At 42.5% G+C, this 6000-nt stretch overlaps 1 protein-coding gene across 1 annotated transcript in view; it reads left to right on the top strand.

The window, feature by feature from the left end:
• The first annotated feature begins 329 nt into the window (after positions 1-329).
• The window catches only part of LOC311109372 (phosphatidate phosphatase LPIN2-like), a 46208-nt gene continuing 40537 nt past the window's right edge, over positions 330-6000 (top strand). Inside the window, exon 1 of the mRNA XM_084152225.1 lies at positions 330-427. The gene's annotated coding sequence lies outside the window, so the exon portion shown is untranslated. The remainder of the gene's footprint in view (positions 428-6000) is intronic.

The raw sequence follows: 6000 nt of genomic DNA, 5'->3' as shown, positions 1-6000 counted from the left end.
ACACATTCGGCTCACACTGGTTGAATCAACATTGTTTCCACGTCATTTCAATGACATGACGTTGAACCAACTTGGAATAGACGTTGAACTGACACGTGCCCAGTGTCAAACAGACCAGACCAATGACTGTATATGACGGACCAGACCCAGCTGTAATTCATTGTTGCCTATGGCAGAGCCACCCCGTTAAGCAGCCCGGAACTGACCATTTTTTTCTACGGTAAACGGACTGAGTGGGACATCTTTATTTATCCATCATCTTTGACTATAACATTGTATCACGTGAAAGAGCGGTTTACGTGGTCACATGGTCAGATCATAGAGCCGCTAGACGATTCAATGTCGAGCTGAAGTGAACTGCGAATATTGAGGAGAAACGACCGTGCTAAATAAGGGACACTGGCTGGCAAATGACTGTCTGCAAACGGTATGTATACAAGTACTACTCTCGCCGCTGAAGTTGATACGCTGGTGAAGTTGATAAGCTCCAGTTTTCTGAGAAACAGCAGGTTTTTCATAGAGTCTTTGGTGTGAAGCTCACGTTTGTCTGGGCTATGTAGGGCAACACAGTATCGGCTTTAGGCTACTGTATGAAGCTATAATGAAAGTTATTTTTTTAGGACTTCTGACGACCATATTCTGTTAGCTTTCGCTCCTGTAGTTCTAAATTGTTGGCTAATTAAATATACATACACATATTTAAGCATATATGTAGATTAGGGTAGGCTTGCCTCTGTAGTTTGTCTGTCCTGACGCGTAAAGAGTGGCCATAGATATTAACATAATTTCAGGAAATGTGAATATAACCACAGCTAAATATCACACAATCTTACACAGACTAGTGAGGGCAAATGAAGGTGCTGCTGCACAGTCACTATGGAAACTACTTCTAGAACTCCCTGTTAAATTGTGCATAGGAGCATTTTTAAACTCTCAAAATGGTTAAACTAGTGAGCAATATGTGATTATTGTAACAATCTATGGGTTTGCTTAATTTACTATAATCAAAAATGAAACTATAATTATTTTTGCCATATTTAAAGAACTGCAATATGTAACATTTTGGGGGACCCGACCAAATTCAAATAGAAATGCCAATTATAGATGTCATTCTCATTGAAAGCAAGTCTAAGAAGCGTTAGATGTGTTCCACGTGCTCTATTTCTATGCTTCCAGCAGTTTTTGTCCTTTTACTTTCGGTTTTGTACACCAGTTTCAAACTGCTGAAAATACAATATTTTTGGTAATTGAAAAGATATTTCAGAGCGGTTTAGATTGTACAATGATTCTCTACACTTGCTTGTTTTGTCACATACACGGAAATTAGGCGAACTATTAGAATTTGAGCAACTTGAATTAATTTATATTATGCTACTTGTTAATATACACGTTTATAGCCAGCACGATGACACAAGATCAATTGCTTAAAACAGTTTAATATATTTGGTTTTGTACTGTTGATTTTGTCATACTGCGCTGGAGGTTGTAGGACTTAGAACTCTTGCTGTCATTTTCGAACTCCAATGGCACTCCAATGAGAAATCAGGGCTGTCTCGCTATAAGTCACTTGCCTCACACCAATACACGGATTTGAGAGTCAAACTGTCACTCAATTAACAGCCAACCCTTGTCAGTGTTGATATACTATGTCGGGTCGTGTTTCGTTCTAAGTTAAATAACAAAGCAACTGATTTGTTTCTTCCCCGTTTGGGCAGCCTCCCAGAATCTAGACCACTGTCTTTAGCAAATTCTCTTCTAACCAGAGTATGGGAGCGGAGCGTTCCCAATTTGACTGGAGCGCGGAGCGAGTTGCCCAAAGGCTGGAGCATCTGCCTTCTCGCCCACTCCAATTTCGCTCCAGTAGCGCTCACTTCACGAACTGAGGGCATGCCCATGCCAGCATGCATTTGTAGTCTACTTGTGTGCTGCTATAGCCCCTTGCTTTAGCTACTGTCATGGAGTTCGCTAAATATTCTGCGATATCTCCTTTTCTTTCTACTGCGAATGACGGGGATGAGGGCCCTGTCGGGTGTCTGGGGCAAATCCCTCTCGTCCGACTCATTAAAGAAAAATTATTCGTCCAGTTCAAGGTGAGTAATCACTGTTTTGATGTCCAGAAGCTATTTTCAGTCATAAGAGATGGGAGCAGCAACATTATGGACCAAATAAACAAACAAAATAGCATGGTTAGTTAAGAGTCCATAAAACGGCAGCCATCCCCTCTGGTGCCATTCTCCAACAAACTACAAGATATGCTGAATAACAGTCTAAAAACTACTTGAGGGCAAATAAATCAGATTTGACCGCTCAGACACAAGTCACATGGCCAGGAATCAGATTTATATCTGACTTCAAACCACCTACGAAAGTGGTTTCAAATCAAATCAAATTTTATTTGTCACATACACGTGTTCAGCAGATGTTATAGCGGGTGTAGCGAAATCCTTGTGCTTCTAGCTCCGACAGTGCAGTAATATCTAACAAGTAATATCTAACAATTTCACAACATTTACCCAATACACACAAAACTAGTAAGGAATGGAATTTAAGAATATACACATATATGGACAAGCAATGACAGAGCGGCATGGACTAAGATACAGTAGAATATTATAGAATAGAATACAGTATATACATAAGAGATGAGGAGTGCAAGATATGTAAACATTATTAGAGTGACTAGTGTTCCATTTCTTAAAGTGGCCAGTGATTTCAATAGGCAGCAGCAGCCTCTAATGTGCTAGTAATGGATATTTAACAGTCTGATGGCCTTGAGATAGAAGCTGTTTTTCAGTCTCTCGGTCACAGCTTTGATGCACCTGTACTGACCTCGCCTTCTGGATGATAGTGGGGTGAACAGGCAGTGGTTCGGTTGGTTGATGTCCTTGATGATCTTTTTGGCCTTCCTGTGACATCGGATGCTGTAGGTGTCTTGGAGGGCGGGTAGTTTGCCCCCGGTAATGCGTTCGGCAGACTGCACCACCCTCTGGAGAGCCCTGCGGTTGCGGGCGGTGCAGTTGCCGTACCAGGTGGTGATGCAGCCCGACAGGATGCTCTCAATTGTGCATCTGTAAAGGTTTGTGAGGGTTTTAGGTGCTAAGCCGAATTTCTTCAGCCTCCTGAGGTTGAAGAGGCTCTGTTGCGCCTTCTTCACCACACTGTCTGCGTGGGTGGACCATTTCAGTTTGTCGGTGATGTGTACGCCAAGGAACTTGAAGCTTTCCACCTTCTCCACTGCGGTCCCGTCGATGTGGATAGGGGGTGCTGTTTCCTGAAGTCCACTATCGTCTCCTTTGTTTTGTTGACGTTGAGTGAGAGGTTATTTTCCTGGCACCACACTCCCAGAGCCCTCACCTCCTCCCTGTAGGCGGTCTCGTCACTGTTGGTAATCAAGCCAACTATTGTTGTGTCGTCTGCAAACTTGATGATTGAGTTGGAGGCGTGCTTGGCCACGCAGTCATGGGTGAACAGGGAGTACAGGAGGGGGCTGAGCACGCACCCTTGTGGGGCCCCAGTGTTGAGGATCAGCGAAGTGGAGATGTTGTTTCCTACCTTCACCACCTGGGGGCTGCCCGTCAGGATGTCCAGGACCCAGTTGCACAGGGCGGGGTTCAGACCCAGTGCCTCGAGCTTAATGATGAGCTTGGAGGGTACTATGGTGTTGAATGCTGAGCTATAGGCAATAAACAGCATTCTTACATAGGTATTCCTCTTGTCCAGATGGGATAGGGCAGTGTGCAGTGTGATGGCGATTGCATCATCTGTGGATCTATTGGGGCAGTAAGCAAATTGAAGTGGGTCTAGGGTAAGGTAGAGGTGATATGATCCTTGACTAGTCTCTCAAAGCACTTCATGATGACAGAGGTGAGTGCTACGGGGCGATAGTCATTTAGTTCAGTTACTTTGAAATGTGGCTTGAAAAAACGGATTCCGTGTGTTTTTTGGCAGGAAAAATAACAGATTTGAATCGGATATGCAAATAAATAGGATTTGAGTCACTTCAAACAGCCAATGTGAACACGGCTTTAGAGATTCTGGTAAATCCCACAGTGAGCTATCTTACTCATAATAACAGAAAACCAGGGTTACGCAAGTAACCTTAAGATTTCCACAGTCTCATTTTTATTAATGAATAGTATCCCCCGTGAATTGAGGAATAAGATCTTACCTTGTCATAAATACTAAGGACATATAATACTCGATTGTTTTATGTTATTGTTTTCATTAGATACTTTGTAAACAAATTATATAGCTTCAAGTCAAAGTAATGTTGCTCTCATGAATGTCATTCCTTGAGCATTACAGATGCAGTATTATATACATTGAGTGAACAAAACATGACAGACTGACCATGTGAATCCAGGTGAAAGCTATGAGCCCTTATTGATGTCACCTGTTAAATCCACTTTAATCGGTGTAGATGAAGGGGAAGAGACAGGTTAAAGAATAATGTTTAAGCCTTGAGACAATTGAGACATGGATTGTGTATGGTTGCCATTCAGAGGGCGAATGGGCAAGACAAAATATTTAAGTGCCTTTGAACTGGGTATGGTAGTAGTTTGAGTGTGTCAAGAACTACAACGCTGCCGTTCCCATGTGTATGAAGAATGTTCCACCACCCAAAGGACATCCAGCCAACTTGACACAACTGTGGGAAGCATTGGAGTCAACATGGGCCAACATCCATGGCCTGACGAATTGAGGCTGTTCTGAGGGCAAAAGGGGTGCAACTGAATTTTAGATAGGGTTCCTATAAATGAAGTGCTATTTCCATTTGAAAATGAAATGTCATGGGATGCATTTGCTCTATAGTCTATTGTTTACATTTTTGTTGGTGGCCCACTCTTTGATGTTGTGCACATCTTACAGAATGTGAGTTTAACAATTACCAACGCGTGATAGTGTGTTTTGCCATTCAGTTGGCAGAACTGAACGCACAATCTTTGCAAAGCACATTGCTAGGCACTTGGACTTGGAGCAGTAGAAGAACGTGCCAACAGTAGACAGGGAAAGACCGATTTGTACTGTAAGCTTCTAAAAAAGATTACCGCCACACAAGGTTCTCTTTAGTAGTCCTAGCAGCCACAGAGTCTAGGATGATAACAGGTCTTTCCACCTCTGTTGATTAGACAGAGCAAACTTATCTATACCATTTAAATAGTGTGTCTGGCGATAACATTGTTATGTGTATATGTGTCTCGATATACAGTGGGGGAAAAAAGTATTTAGTCAGCCACCAATTGTGCAAGTTCTCCCACTTAAAAAGATGAGAGAGGCCTATAATTTTCATCATAGGTACACGTCAACTATGACAGACAAAATTAGAAAAAAAATTCCAGAAAATCACATTGTAGGATTTTTTATGAATTTATTTGCAAATTATGGTGGAAAATAAGTATTTGGTCAATATCAAAAGTTTCTCACTACTTTGTTATATACCCTTTGTTGGCAATGACACAGGTCAAACGTTTTCTGTATGTCTTCACAAGGTTTTCACACACTGTTGCTGGTATTTTGGCCCATTCCTCCATGCAGATCTCCTCTAGAGCAATGATGTTTTGGGGCTGTCGCTGGGCAACACGGACTTTCAACTCCCTCCAAAGATTTTCTATGGGGTTGAGATCTGGAGACTGGCTAGGCCACTCCAGGACCTTGAAATGCTTCTTACGAAGCCACTCCTTCGTTGCCCGGGCGGTGTGTTTGGGATCATTGTCATGCTGAAAGACCCAGCCACGTTTCATCTTCAATGCCCTTGCTGATGGAAGGAGGTTTTCACTCAAAATCTCACGATACATGGCCCCATTCATTCTTTCCTTTACACGGATCAGTCGTCCTGGTCCCTTTGCAGAAAAACAGCCCCAAAGCATGATGCTTCCACCCCCATGCTTCACAGTAGGTATGGTGTTCTTTGGATGCAACTCAGCATTCTTTGTCCTCCAAACACGACGAGTTGAGTTTTTACCAAAAAGTTATATTTTGGTTTCATCTGACCATATGACA

Source organism: Coregonus lavaretus (assembly GCF_964263955.1).
Source record: "Coregonus lavaretus genome assembly, chromosome: 34".
Classification (NCBI taxonomy): domain Eukaryota; kingdom Metazoa; phylum Chordata; class Actinopteri; order Salmoniformes; family Salmonidae; genus Coregonus; species Coregonus lavaretus.
This window is presented reverse-complemented; position numbering and strand designations above follow the sequence as displayed.